Raw genomic sequence first — 14,468 nt, 5'->3', positions numbered from 1 at the left:
GGCAATCAAAAAAGATCTTTTGGTGGGCGTGGCGGCTCACTCCTGTAATCCTAACACTGTGGGAGGCTGAGGCAGGTGGATTGTCTGAGCTCAGGAGTTGGAGACTAGCCTGAGCAAGAGTGAGACCCTGTCTCTACTAAAAATAGAAAAACTAGCCAGGCGTAGTGGCACACACCTATGGTCTGAGCTATTTGGGGGTTGAGGCAAGAAGATCACTTGTTTGAGGTTGCTATGAGCTATTATGCCATGGCATTCTACCCAGGGTGACAGAGTAAGACTCTATCTAAACAAAGCAAAAACAAAAAAGACCTTTCCTTTAAGGCTACTCGTGATAATGTGAGAGTGATAGGTGACACCCAAAAATCAGAAGAGCACTCCGGGCAGGGGGGTTGTCAAGTGTAAAGCACTAAGGCAGGGCACTTGAGTATGTGTTAGGAATAGAAATGAAGTTACCAACAATTCAATTGTTAACCCTGACTTAACAATTTCACGATGTTAAGTCAGGGTGTGAAATGATAGGTGGGATCTGAGTGGCCTTCCAAACATTGGAGGAAGGTGAGGACAGGAAGTCCCTGGAGGGTTTTGAGCAGAGATATAATTGATATGTTTAAAAAGGATAATCCTGCTAAAAAAAAAAAAAAAAAAAGGATAATCCTGCTTAGTATGTGAGGAGTCAAGTATAAAAGGCAAGAATTGAGCAGGGAGACTTGTTGGGAAGCTGTTACAATAATTTAAGCAACAAATGCTTTGGAGCAGGGTGACAGCAGTAGATGTATTAAGAGGCAGGTGGATTCTGGACATACTTCAACAGTCAGGCAACAATTTCACGATGTTAAGTCAGGCCCCCAAATCAAAGGTAGAAGTTCTGCCACAAGCAATTCGAAGAAGAGATTCTATTTGCCGAGAAGAGTAAGAATCTGCTAAGAGTATTTGGGGCAGGCATGAGGATTGGGAAGGGTAGATCAGAATTTGGCTTCAGGTAAATTATGTTTGAAATGTCAAGTAGGAAGTTAGATACTAAGAACCCAAAGCTAAGGGAGAATTTATGGCCAGAGATACACATTTGATAATCTTCAATGTATAGATGGAATTTAAAACAATGAGACTGGATGAGATCTCCTAGAAATTGAGTTATGACAGAAGAAATTTGATGATTGACCTCTGGAGCTCTCCAATGTTAGGTAGAGATGAGAACGAAAAGGAGTAATGGCAGGGAAGCATGATAGCTAACTGGTATCCTAAAAGCTGAGTGAAGAAAATGTTTCAAGGACAGAATACTGCTGAGAAGCCAAGATTGTTATAGAAGATGAGGCCCAATGGAGAGAAAAAGCACCAAATACCATGTTTATAAGAAGAAGGGCTTTATTTCTGACGGCAGAGCAAACAGCATAGAAGAATTCGAAATGGCTGGGCTCCCGGACTGGCTTGGTCTTTCCATTTTTATCTCCAGTGAAAAACTTCCAACCCACAGGTACCTTTCCCACTGGTTAGGAGAAGCTGTTCCAGCCCCCACAGAACTACAGGATTTCTTTCTTTCTTTTTTTTTTTGAGACGGAGTCTCATTATGTCACCCTCAGTAGAGTGCCAGCTCACAGCAACCTCAGACTCTTGGGCTTAAGTGATTCTCTTGCCTCAGCCTCCCAAGCAGCTGGGACTACAGGTGCCCCTCACAACGCCTGACTATATATTTTTGTTGTTGTTGCAGTTGTTGTTGTTTTAGCTGGCCCCAGGCCGGGTTTGAACCCACCAGCCTTGATGTAAGTGGCCGGTGCCCTAACCATTGAGCTACGGGGCGCCACCAGAACTATAGGATTTCACAGAAGTGGAAATTTCCAAGTCCCAGGAAGTTAAGTCTACAAATTCCTAAGAGCTGAGTCACCATGGAGAGGTCCCTGCTGTATATCCTTGTGATCTCCTTGAGAAGAGCTTTCTCCTAGACCTCACCCTTCTGGGGTATCCTCTCTCAAGATGAAGCCTGGGATTTGACCATTGGATACGGCCAGGTGGAGGCCAATGAGATTTTCACAAGCATTATTTCAGTAGAATGGTGTGAAGAAAGTCTGACTGGAATCAAGAAAGAATGGAAGGAGAAGAAGTGGGAATCGTGTAAAGGGGGATGTATGATCAAAGAAAATTATTTATAACCTGATTTTTTTAAAAGATGAGAGCCAATACAGGCGCCTCCTGTGCAGTTGGTAAAGCGCCGGCCCCATATACGGAGGGTGGTGGGTTCAAACCCAGCCCCGGCTGAACTGCAACAAAAAATAGCCAGGCGTTGTGGCGGGCGCCTGTAGTCCCAGCTACTCCAGAGGCTGAGGCAAGAGAATCGCTTAAGCCCAGGAGTTGGAGGTTGCTGTGAGCTGTGTGATGCCATTGCACTCTACCGAGGGCCAAGAAGTGAGACTCTGTCTTTACAAAAAAAAAAAAAAAGGATGAGAGGCATTACAACAAATTTGTGTCAATGGAAATGATTTTCAGAGAAAAATAATTTTTTTTTTTTGAGACAAGAGTCTCCCTGTGTGACCCTGGATAGAGTGTTGTAGTGTCATAGCTCACAGCAACCTCAAACTCTTGGGCTTAAGTGATTCTCTTGCCTCAGCCTCCCCAGTAGCTGGGGCTACAGATGCCTGCCACAACGCCTGGCTATTTTTTGGTTAGAGTTGTCATTGTTTAGCAGGCCTGGGCCACGTTTGAACCTGCCAATCCTGGTGTATGTGGCTGGTGCCCTAACCACTGAGCTACGAGCACCAAACCTCAGAGAACAGTTTTTGAGGCTGAGAAAAATTTGCTTTTGAAAAAGCAAAATGGCTATGAATATTTGTTCCCTCCAAAACTTACATTGAAATTTAACCCCCAATGTGGCAATATTGAAAGGTGAGGCCTTTAAGAGGTGATTGGATCATGATGGCTGTCCTCATGAATGGATTACTCCATTCAGGGGTTAATGGGTTAGCACAGCCTTCCCTAACCTTTTTGGCATCAGAGATGGGTTTCACGGAAGATAGTTTTTCCATAGACTAGGGTGGGGGGCATTAGCTTCTCATAGTGAGTGCACAACATATATCCCTCACGTGCACAGTCTACACTAGGGTTCACGCTCCTATGAGACAATCTAATGCTGCCACTGATAAGACAGGAGGTGGAGTTCAGGTAGTGAGGCAAACGCTGGGAAGCAGCTGTAAATACAGATGAATGTCCCTTGCTCAGCCACTGCTCTCCTCTTGCTGTGTGGCCCAGCTCCTAACAGGCCATGACCTATACCACTTTGTAGCTTGGGGATTGGGAACCACAAGATGAACAGATTAATGAGTTATCATGGGAGGGGGACTGGTAGCTGTTAAGGAGGAAGAGAGATCAGAGCACCTTATCATGCTCAGTCCCCCTTGCCATGTGGTAGTCCCTACCGCTCCAGGACACTTCAGCGTCCACTCACCAACAAGGCAGCTCTCAGCAGATGTGCCTCCTTGACCTGGAACTTTTCAGCCTCTATAAATGTAAGAAAAAAAAATTCTTTTTTTAGACAAATTACCCAATTTCAGATACTCTGTTAAAAGCAACAGTAAACAAACGAATACACAGAAGGATATGGGAAGTAGTGCACACATGAGACAGAAAAGCAGAGTAGAATTAGGACTAGCAATACTGATACAAGGTAATACTTATGACGCATTTATTGTGTGCCCGAAACTAAGTAACTTTATATGAATTAATTTAACTCTTCCAACAACCCTGCAAGGAGGGTTGTTATTGTTTCCACTTTACAGAAACTGAGGAATGGAGGCTACATAGTAGGCAAAATAAGAGCCCCTGCTCTTTACATACGATGTGATAGGCCTCGGTAGAAGCAGAGATGATGGCACCACAAAACAGAACATTAAGAGTAGCAACTTCCGAGTGGCGCCTGTGGCTCAGTCGGTAGGGCGCCGGCCCCATATACCGAGGGTGGCAGGTTCAAACCCGGCCCCGGCCAAACTGCAACCAAAAAAATAGCCGGGCATTGTGGCAGGTGCCTGTAGTCCCAGCTGCTCGGGAGGCTGAGGCAAGAGAATTGCGTAAGCCCAAGAGTTAGAAGTTTCTGTGAGCCGTGTGACGCCCCGGCACTCTACCCGAGGACTGTACAGTGAGACTCTGTCTCTACAAAAACAAAACAACAGAGTAGGGGACAAGTACCTCCCTTACCCAGGACATCATACTTAAATTATGTAACTGGAGATTCCATCAGTTTTTCTGGCAGCCCCATCCCCATTGAAGTCCCATCTTCAGATCAGTGCTTTTGCCCACAGATGCTGTTTTCTGGACCTAAGTATATAATTTTTTATATTTATTAAATTTCATTTGGTTATTACACCATTTCACTGTTGTTCCAGTCAATAAATACCAAAAGACAACTTTTAAACAGTGTATTTAGAACAATGGCAGCATTGTTAAAGTATGTGTCTGTACATGGCCTACTAATAAGCGAAAACGCAAGATGTATGTTTGAATGTTAAAAATCGTCACTTCTTCATATAATCAATGCATAATCAGTGTCTCTATTTGATAAGAAGGTATAAGCATACTGTCTAAAGCAGTGTCTTTTAAGCTTCTTTCTTTTTTTTTTTTCTTGAGACAGTTTCACTTTGTCACCCCCAGTAAAGTGCCATGGTGTCATAGCTCACAGCAACCTCAATCTCTTGGGCTCAAACAATTCTCTTGCCTCAGCCTCTCGAGGAGCTGGGACCGACAGGTGCCCACCACAATGCCCAGCTACTTTTACGAGGGTCTCACTTTGGCTCAGGCTGGTTTTGAACCTGTGAGTTCAGGTAATCCACCTGCCTCGGCCTCCTGAAGTGCTAGGATTACAGGTGTGAGCCACTGCGCCCAGCCTAGCTTCAGTTATTTCTGTACCATATGTATTAGCATTTATTTGGTATTTTTCCTTGACTCATTTTTTCCTCAAGGATGTAATAGGTGGACACATTGTATTTTTTCTAATGAATATTAAAACACATGTGTAAGTTTATTTTATTTTATTTTTTTGTGGTTTTTGGCCAGGGCTAGGTTTGAACCCACCACCTCTGGCATATGGGACCGGCGCCCTACTCCTTGAGCCACAGGCGCCACCCTAAGTTTAAAAATAATGTTTACAACAATGTTTATCCATGTAGCATCTGAAATCATTTTGAGTGCCAGTATTGGTTATATGTACCACACAGTAGTCAACACAAACTTATGGATGTGGAAACAACTACCAAAGGAATAAAAAGAGATTGCCTCTGGGTGGGGGACTGAGGGATAAGGGGACTTGGTTTTCATCAAAAGCACCTCCATACGTATGTACTGCTTTTTACATGAAAAAAAAATTTTTTTTTGAGACAGAGCCTCAAGCTGTCGCCCTGGGTAGAGTGCTGTGGCATTACAGCTCACAGCAACCTCCAACTCCTGGGCTCAAGCGATTCTCTTGCCTCAGCCTCCCAAGTAGCTGGGACTACATGCGCCCACCACAACACCAGGCTATTTTTTGGTTGCAGCTGTCACTGTTGTTTGGCAGGCCCAGGCTGGATTCGAACCCACCAGCTCAGGTTTATTTACATGAATTTGTTTTTCTTTTTTTTTTTTTTGAGAAAGAGTCTCACTACGTCATCCTCTGTAGAGTGCTGTAGCCTCACAGCTCACAGCAACCTCAAACTCCTGGACTCAAGTAATTCTTTTGCCTCAGCCTCCCAACTAGCTGGGACTACAGGCACCCGCCACAACACCCAGCAATTTTTTTTGTTGCAGTTTTCGTTGTTGTTAGCAGGCCCAGGTCGAGTTCGAACCCACCAGCCCTGGTGTTATGGGGCCAGCACCCTAACCACTGAGCTATGGGCGCCAAGACTAAACATGAATTATTTAAAATAAATACAATAACAAAAGTACTGTAACACAAAAATCAGTTGTACTCTCCTGACAAAATGGTATATACAAAATAAAAAATATTTCTGTATTTCATATCTCTTCCCTAATAATTTTATAATTTCAGCCATACATTCAAGTTGCTCAAAAATGTCATTCATATACATGAATTCATTCACGAAGTTTGAGGAAAAAAAGACAGTTACACACTGCAAAATGAAAACTTTCAATGTTTTATTTTTGACTGCAGCTGTTTACAGAAATATAGTTGCGAGTATACAAATGTTCCAATAGAAGCAAAATATCTTTTTAATATTTAACAAGTTATCACAGATAGCTAAAAACATAGATGCAAATGAAATTTCCCCAGAGAACAAACTGAAAATATCTGGTATCAGTGCTCTGAAATCCCCACTATGAAAGCCATATACACAAAAATGTAACCCTTATATCATTGCAGGACAATGGAAGAAGGCAGTTCAGTGGTTGATCAGTGTGCTCAAGCAAATAAAAGTAAATAAAAATTTAAATGGCAGAATGGTAGCTAAACCACTTGAGAACAGGTTAATGAAATATTTGCAGTATATTTATTAAAAGACTAAGTAAAAGAAGTGAATGATACTCAGTAGAAGTTGTCAAAAGATTAGCAACTACTTGGAGCTTATCCATCATTAGAAGGGAACAAGGTGAGCAGATACATTCATTATCAAAAGAAATTAGCTTCAGTTCATTGGAATCAGTCTGTAATTACCAAAGTCACCAATCACTTCACTGCAGGACAGTTCTCTAATCTTAGACACAGAAGTTCGACTACAAATCCACTTAAACATATGAGATCGTGTGTGTGTATGTGTGTTTATATGTTGTCCTGAGATTCATCAGCTAAAATAATTAATACATTGTAGTAAGCAATCCAACAAAATATTTCCAACCAGGCAAATAACTTCTGGGAAAGAGAGTTAGAGGGGAAGAGAAGGAGGGAGGGAGACAGAATGTGAATGAACAAGCCGGTGATATGGTTAAACATGTAAGTTGTAAAGGAGAGATCAAAAGTTGGAGTTAAACAGAAGTGTGGTAGAATGCTTTAGGTACAGGAATATATTATGTCATCAAGTGGGGAAGAGGGAAAAAGAAATAGTAAAAGGAGGAATGTAACTAGAGCATCTTCCAACAGTTTGCCTATGTATTTGCCAGCACCAAAGTTTTTAGAGTAAGCCACTTACGTTTCCACTGCTAGTATTAAGGAAAGATAGCAGTGGTGATTTTTATAAAGTAAGTATACACTTATTTTTATTCTGAAATGTATATTTTTCTTTCCTAAGTTAACTTGTGATTTGTAAACAATGGGAGGAAGATTAGAACAATACAGGTACTGATTTGCACAGGAGGTTAAAACGAATGAAGAAACCTCCTTATCTTGTGGTTAGTTTATATTTACCATGATTCATATAATTGAGAAAAGAGAAATGCCCAAATAATATAATGCATTATATTATTTAATTATTTATTTCAGTAAATAATTCTTGTCTGAAGCATCAGCTCCAAGCACAACTGTATCTCTACTACATTAATTCTTACAGAAAGCAAACTACTTTTAAAGAAGTTTTACCTATTTTAAAAAGGAGTAAGGTGCTATGTTGACCTGGCCAGCCATCTTGTCTACTATCTCAGATACAAATATAAATACGTGTACAAGGAATGATAATTTTGTTCTGAGAACTGCTCTAGCCAGAGAAAAACTGTGGTCTGCTGGTAAAGTATGAGGCAATGAAAAGAAATCTTGTACATGTATTACACTGCCCAAAGTGTACCCATTTTATGGATAAACAGGAGACTTTAGCACCCGTCAATTATATTAGCTATTTAAATGTCATAACAATTAAAATAAATACAGAACATTGCACCTATGTATTTAAATCAGTCATTTAATGTAAACTTTTTTAGTAAAGTGGTAGGAAAATGCCAAGCTAAGTTAACTGAATTATCAATAACTAGACTAACTGTATATGTACATAAAATATTTCTATAGGCAGTATTGAGATTAAATTATCATTGCTAATAAATGATTATAGATATCAGGTTAAGCTGAATTTATATAAAGAATCATGTATAACTATATTTATATGAGTGGGAATAAAACTTTCTAGCTCTCTCTAGATATAATTCATACCAGTGATTCTTAAACTTTAGTGTACACCAGAATCACCCAGAGGGCTTGTTAAAACACAGATTGCTGGGCCTCACTCCAGAGTTTCTGATTCAGTATATCTGGGATAAGGCCTAAAAATCTGCATTTCTGACTAGTTCCCAGGTGATACTGATGCTAGCTGGTGGGCTGAGGACCATACTTTGAGAACCACTGGTTTGCACATACTACACATACAGAAAATGACATGCTGTAATGTTCTTATGTATATGACACAAAACATATAGAAAAAGGATTGGTTTTAATGAATTCTCAAACATATGAATTAGCAAGCTAAACACTGTAATGTTTCTAAAATAATTTGCTAAATGATTTCCCTCCTATAAAGTCTTAAGTTCTACTATATGGTCACTTTAGAAAATATCCACATAATTCTTATACTAAGTTGGTTGTCCAAAAGAAAATGGGACAAGGTATACTAAATAGTTAAGATGTATTCATTAAGAAGGAATTATCACTACACATTCTTGGCTTCTTTGGAATGATTAAAGTGCATAATATCAATAGGGTACTAAGAATATTGCATAAAGGTTTGCAGTCTTCACTAACAGTCACAGAAATACCTGCATGGGGAAGGCAGCTCTATCCTAACGGTACTACTATCTTGACCTGTTGCTCATGGACGTTTTTTCAAGCACCACCATTGTGGTAAGGAGCTGGAATAAAGTCAAAATTAACAAAAACCAGGACACACAATCCAATTGTATCTGGTAGAAAAGAATTATTATCTTAGGTTTACAGGGACTCAGATATAACTTCTACCTCATTTCCTTCAATATTTTTAGGCAAATTAATTGAGGTTCTGATAAGTACACTAAAATGAGCAACTCTGTCCTGTCTAGTTAAAAAAAAAGAAACTGACATTATCAGGACTCAAACTATGCTTTAGCAGTGATTTATTTTCATCAAATGAAGATCAGAGAAAATGCCTTAAACATTTCCTTCTTCAGACTTATATACGTTTGTGTGCATGAAGTCTCAGAGATAGTAAAATTCTCATTAGTATTTAGGTAAGACCTATTATTAGGTGGTTGAAATGAAGAAAACTTTATAGTTAATTTATATAAAGCCTAAATAGTATAATTCTGTAATCTTTTACCCTCCCCCAAAGAAACAATTCTAACATTGCATCTTTTCTGTTATTCTTAAGCTGAAAGGACTTACGAAGTTGTTTCTGATAGTGACCAGGAAATGGAGAAAAGAATGGCTAAATGGAAAAAGTAAAAGTTGGGACCTGTTAAAAACATTTATTTATATCTTTTTGGCAATGGTGAAAAATAAAAATTATAAGAAGGGAGTATTATTAAGGTAAAAAAGGCACTTTTTCATAACCATTTAATCTAGATATAAAATATTAATTTTAAAAATTTCCCGGAAAAGTGGAGTAAAAACAACTTTATTAATAAATGAGGCTAGAATGGCATGATATTAAATTAAACGAGGGTTAAAGAAGTAATTGGAACACTAGGACCATTCACAAAAGATATTGTAGATATTATTCTGATAGGTATTTACTATGTTATGAACATTATCTCTATAGTTTAGATCTAGTGGCACAAATAGACAGAGGAGAAAATCTCTTTTTAATACATGTTATGCAATTGTACTAATCCATTCATTAGGGTACATACTCTGAGTTATTTTTTCCTACACAGTCTCTCCAGACTGGGTCCCTCCTTATATCCAAAGGCGTGTGGATGTGGATGACAGTCTTGTTCAGAGATGAAGCCTATGGTCACAAGCAGAGTAAAGCTAACAGCTCTCATACAATGTTCAATTAATTTAAAAAATAAATTAGGAAACAGATATTAGAACAGAAATTTTCATCAGAAAAATGAAAAATTCTCAGATTACTACTCCGAGTGAAAAATTACAACTGTTACATATGAGACTTTAATTATTAAATCATTTTATTCTGAACATTATTTGCTGATGCATCTAATGATTTCACTTAAGTAGTCAAAAAGAATTAATCTTAGTTCAGGAGGGACTCAGATACAACTTTTCTCTTTTCCTTTGACACTGTTTTTTCTAGGTAGATTAGCTGAGGTTGTGATGGGCAGGAAACGCACTAGAATGAAATTCCAAACTACACCTCATATGATACTACAGAAAAAAGCAAGGCAGGGTAGATTGAAAGAAAAGAGAGGAAGGGAAGGAAGAAGGAAGGAAAAAAGGAAGATCTCTCATTCATACTCCTTTTGTAATAAACAAAGCCCCTTTAAACAACCTCATCTAGGGAGACTGGGTAAAACAGATCTGCATTAGCTAAGTAACACAGCATGATACTCTAATCACAAAGATAACACGATAAAGCTCAGAGGCAAAATATGACTTCTAATTTCTTCTCCCATTTTGCTGTGGATATACACAAATAATGACAACAAAGAATAACACACACACACACACACAGAGATAAGCTCCGAGCATTAATTAGTGAGTTAGTAAAAGTAAGAACAACTGACTGTAACAATATAAAGAAATAAAACGTGGTTCACAGTTTATTTAGGTCCTTCTGCCATAAATAAATTTAATAAATTGTTTCGTGGCCTTTGCTGGCTCACTGAGTTTCTTCTATATGTAGCTATAATGTGTAACAGTAACTAGTAAACTGCCTTATTAGCACAAGTATCAACCACTGAGCTTTAATAAGAAGACAAATACTCTTCGTAACCAAATCATATATTCAGAATGTTGTATTTAACATTGACCTTTAGGGGCAAGGAACATTTAACAATGTAAAAAAAAAAAAAAACCACCAAACTATCATTATTGAATAAGAATATGGTAGCATAGCACAGCCCTTGTATAAATAACCACAAAATTTATGAGAATAAAAATTGGGTTTTCTGCCTCCATCCAATCCAACCACTACAGTTCAGGTGTATGTTCTGTTTTAAACTTAGGTATTATAAAACATAAAATTGGTCCCAGTGACTTGGCATTGCCAATTAGCGTTTTACAATGATAAACCTCTTGCTAATTCACAGAAATCAGCACACAAGCCAGTCTTCTTGCCACCACTTCATCCATAGGGCAGTATTAACAGTCATTCTAATTAGAATTTGGTGAACAGACACAGACTTCTTGAGTCTCCTATGATATCTTGTAGGAAAAAATAAAAAATCAGAAAAAAAACTTAGTTCTTCAGTTCTTGTAATACCTGCTATGTTTGCTTTATCTGACATTATAGTGAAGCCTGCTCTAGGGTTAGAGTTTTATATTTTAAAACTGAAGCACTGGATTGTGTAGCTGATCCTTCTCATAACCTGAACTATATTGGGTAATTTTTCCTGATAGGGGCTGAGGGAGAAGAGATATATTGAGGAAAATACTTTTGGTTCAGAGAATTTATAAAGTAGCTCTGGATATTACAAGATGGGGAAAATGTTATTAAAATTACAAACATGGTTTTTTTTAGTGTCTTTATAAATAAAAGGCATAGGATACAGAAAGCCAATTAATAACAACAACAATAATAATAAAATATTAAATACATAGTGAGCAAAGACTGAATGGCTCATTCTTGTGAAACACCATTTGACACAACTGCCTTGATGGGTTTCCTTACTCTAACATTTTGCTGAGTAAAAGATCCAGCAAACACACAGTAAGCTGCCTTTAGCCCACTATTAACACCAAGGAACTGCCTGATGGAATGGCCACAGATGAACAAGTCATTTGTTTCAAAAGATACTTAAATACTCAATAAAGACATAACAAACCCCCCCTTCACTGTTATCAGACGCCACGTTGTGGTAGAACATCAGACAAACTCACAAATTTACCACAAAAATGTGTGGCAAAAAAGAATAGTTTATATATATGTATATATATAAATTTCTATATTTATGCCAATGTACTCACTCAGTACAAATAGCAAAATAGTATACCATTTCCTAAATACAAAATATAGCTTTCCAAAAAAATGAAACACACATTAGATATAAACCATCCAAAACTTGAACGATTGAAAACTGTATTCAAAATTAAATGACCCAGAGTAGGTCTCTTTCTGAAAAGTTCCCTTCATATCGGCAAGAAGCCTGTACTACTGAAAACGTAATTCAATGCCTCTCAATCAGAGAGAGAAAGAAAGAAAGGGTTGGGGGTGGAGGGAAGAATACAAAAGAAGAAAGAGGGAAAAAAATTAGAAGAGCACATTCAAAGAACAAAGACCATCACAAAAAAAGGGGAAAACCTCTCTTGTATAAACAAGCCAACACCACAAGTCCACACACTTCAACTAAATGTACAGGACAGAAAAAAACTAGAACAGAAAAGTAGCTTTCTTTTTTTTTTTTTTTTGTAGAGACAGAGTCTCACTTTATGGCCCTCGATAGAGTGCCGTGGCCTCACACAGCTCACAGCAACCTCCAACTCCTGGGCTTAAGCGATTCTCTTGCCTCAGCCTCCCGAGTAGCTGGGACTACAGGCGCCCGCCACAACGCCCGGCTAGAAAAGTAGCTTTCAATAGCAATTAACAGGCTATTTTTTTGTACATCTAACAAATAAATGAAACAGACAAGGATACCAAAACATTATATCAACACACTGAAGCCACACAGACGTTGGCCTTACACTGCATTGACAGTTCTCCACATGCTGAAAGGAAAATGAGACATAAGCAGGTGTCCAGACACAGGTGTAGTGAAAAGCAGGCATCCCATGGGTGGCAGGAACACCCAAAACTGTATAACTAATGCTACAACTGCAAGTTCTGGAGTGTGTTATTTTGCTCTTTATACATAGTAGATGTAACACAAGTTAATTCTTCATTTTAAGTCAATAATATGACCCTGTAAAGCCTAAGGCTTGTGGGAACCATCAGGTAAGTGACCAAGTAAAGCACTGAGGTGACAAGTGAATTTATACTCACTGCAGCTCAGGGAGAAGTGATGTTTCAAGAAATTTTAGTTTGCCTTTTATTTTTTTTTCCAATTGAAATTTACACAGTTTCCTATTAGTGGGAAAAATTTGAAGACTTTGGAACAGCACCGTTCACAGGGGAAAATATGCATTGTTTCTCAGGAATCAACTCCCAATAATTCCCAAAGGAGTACTCCCTGCCCTGTGCTGCAGGATTGGTAGGTCACCCTAGATTAAAGCGGCCTTTTCCTTTAAGTTGCTACAGGGTCACAAAGCCAGTAGTATATTAATACTTGTTTAAAATAAAGAGAAAAAGAGGTGGAAAATAACACAGATGCATATAAAAAGGGAATACCAGCCTAAGATATTCCAGCCTATGACTAGGTTAAGAAGAAAACAGACTCAAATCATTCTGTCAGTTTTAAATCACTGTAGGAGGATCTCAGAACATAATTCACCATATATTATCCCCTTTTTTATAGAGAAAGAGAATTATTTTTCTATGCACAATTATGGCTAAATCCCTTAATAGAAATACAGAGAACTAAAACAACTCTCTGCAAAATAAAACCAATAGCATTCCAGCTGTCCCCAGTTTTGAGTGTTGTCTGCCTTTATGTTAAATCAACAGTTCTCTTATCTGCATAGAGTTCTTAATACGGCTTACTTCTCACAATGTTACCCCTTTCAGTTTCTCCATAAAAACTGAGAAAAGATTCCTTCACTTTGGCCAACAGCTGTGCTTTTTATATTGAAAAAAACTCACAGCCTTAGTTATCACTGAATTTTACTTTTTCAAAAGCTATTACTTGACTAAAACAATACACGAAAAAATGAAGAACACAAGTAAACATGACAGATATTATTTTCTAATAGCAATAATAACTGAGTAGTCCAGCCTTGAAATTAAACTGTACTTTTAAAGAAATTATGCCTAGGAAAATGCAACAATTAATTCTGTCAGCTGGAGACTCAAATTGGTTCTCAGTCATCACTGTTATTAGGAATATAAAACATGAAGATGTTAACATTGATGGCTAGTCACTGCAGCAGACAGCATAGGTGTGCCCTTCTGCAGTCAGAGTAAAATCTATCCATTTACTCAAATACAGTTTTTTGTATTTTGTTTTGTTTTTAAGTAACAGTTCAGTAATCCTCATGAAACCATAAGATCTCAGGACATCTTGGAAATCAGGATTTTTCGTCATGGAATTTCTAAAAAAAAGGAAAAAGATTTAATATAACTCATTAGAAGACCAAACTTTTTTTTTTGAGACAGTCTCTCTCTGTTGCCCAGGCTAGAGTGCTGTGGCATCAGCTTAGCTCACAGCAACCTCCAACTCTTGGGTTCAAGAGATCCTCTTGCTTCAGCCTCTCAAGTAGCTATGACTATAGGTACCCACCACAATGCCAGCCTAATTTTTTCTATTTCTAGTAAAGATGTAGAGACAGAAGTCTCACTCTTTCTCAGGCAGGTCTTGAACTCCTAAGCTCAAGGGATCCTCCCAGCTCTGTCTCC

General features: G+C 38.3%; 2 protein-coding genes across 5 annotated transcripts in view; one reads left to right on the top strand and one right to left on the bottom strand.

Moving 5' to 3' along the window:
- The window catches only part of NOB1 (NIN1 (RPN12) binding protein 1 homolog), a 270,061-nt gene that overhangs the window by 47,074 nt on the left and 208,519 nt on the right, over positions 1 to 14,468 (top strand). The gene's annotated exons all lie outside the window — the stretch shown is intronic.
- Positions 6,092 to 14,468, bottom strand: part of NFAT5 (nuclear factor of activated T cells 5) — a 168,879-nt gene continuing 160,502 nt past the window's right edge. For all 4 annotated transcript variants that reach the window (XM_053604625.1, XM_053604636.1, XM_053604644.1 and 1 more), the window contains one exon: positions 6,092 to 14,164. The gene's annotated coding sequence lies outside the window, so the exon portion shown is untranslated. The remainder of the gene's footprint in view (positions 14,165 to 14,468) is intronic.

The sequence above is a fragment of the Nycticebus coucang genome, chromosome 2 (genome assembly GCF_027406575.1).
Source record: "Nycticebus coucang isolate mNycCou1 chromosome 2, mNycCou1.pri, whole genome shotgun sequence".
NCBI lineage: Eukaryota > Metazoa > Chordata > Mammalia > Primates > Lorisidae > Nycticebus > Nycticebus coucang.
This window is presented reverse-complemented; position numbering and strand designations above follow the sequence as displayed.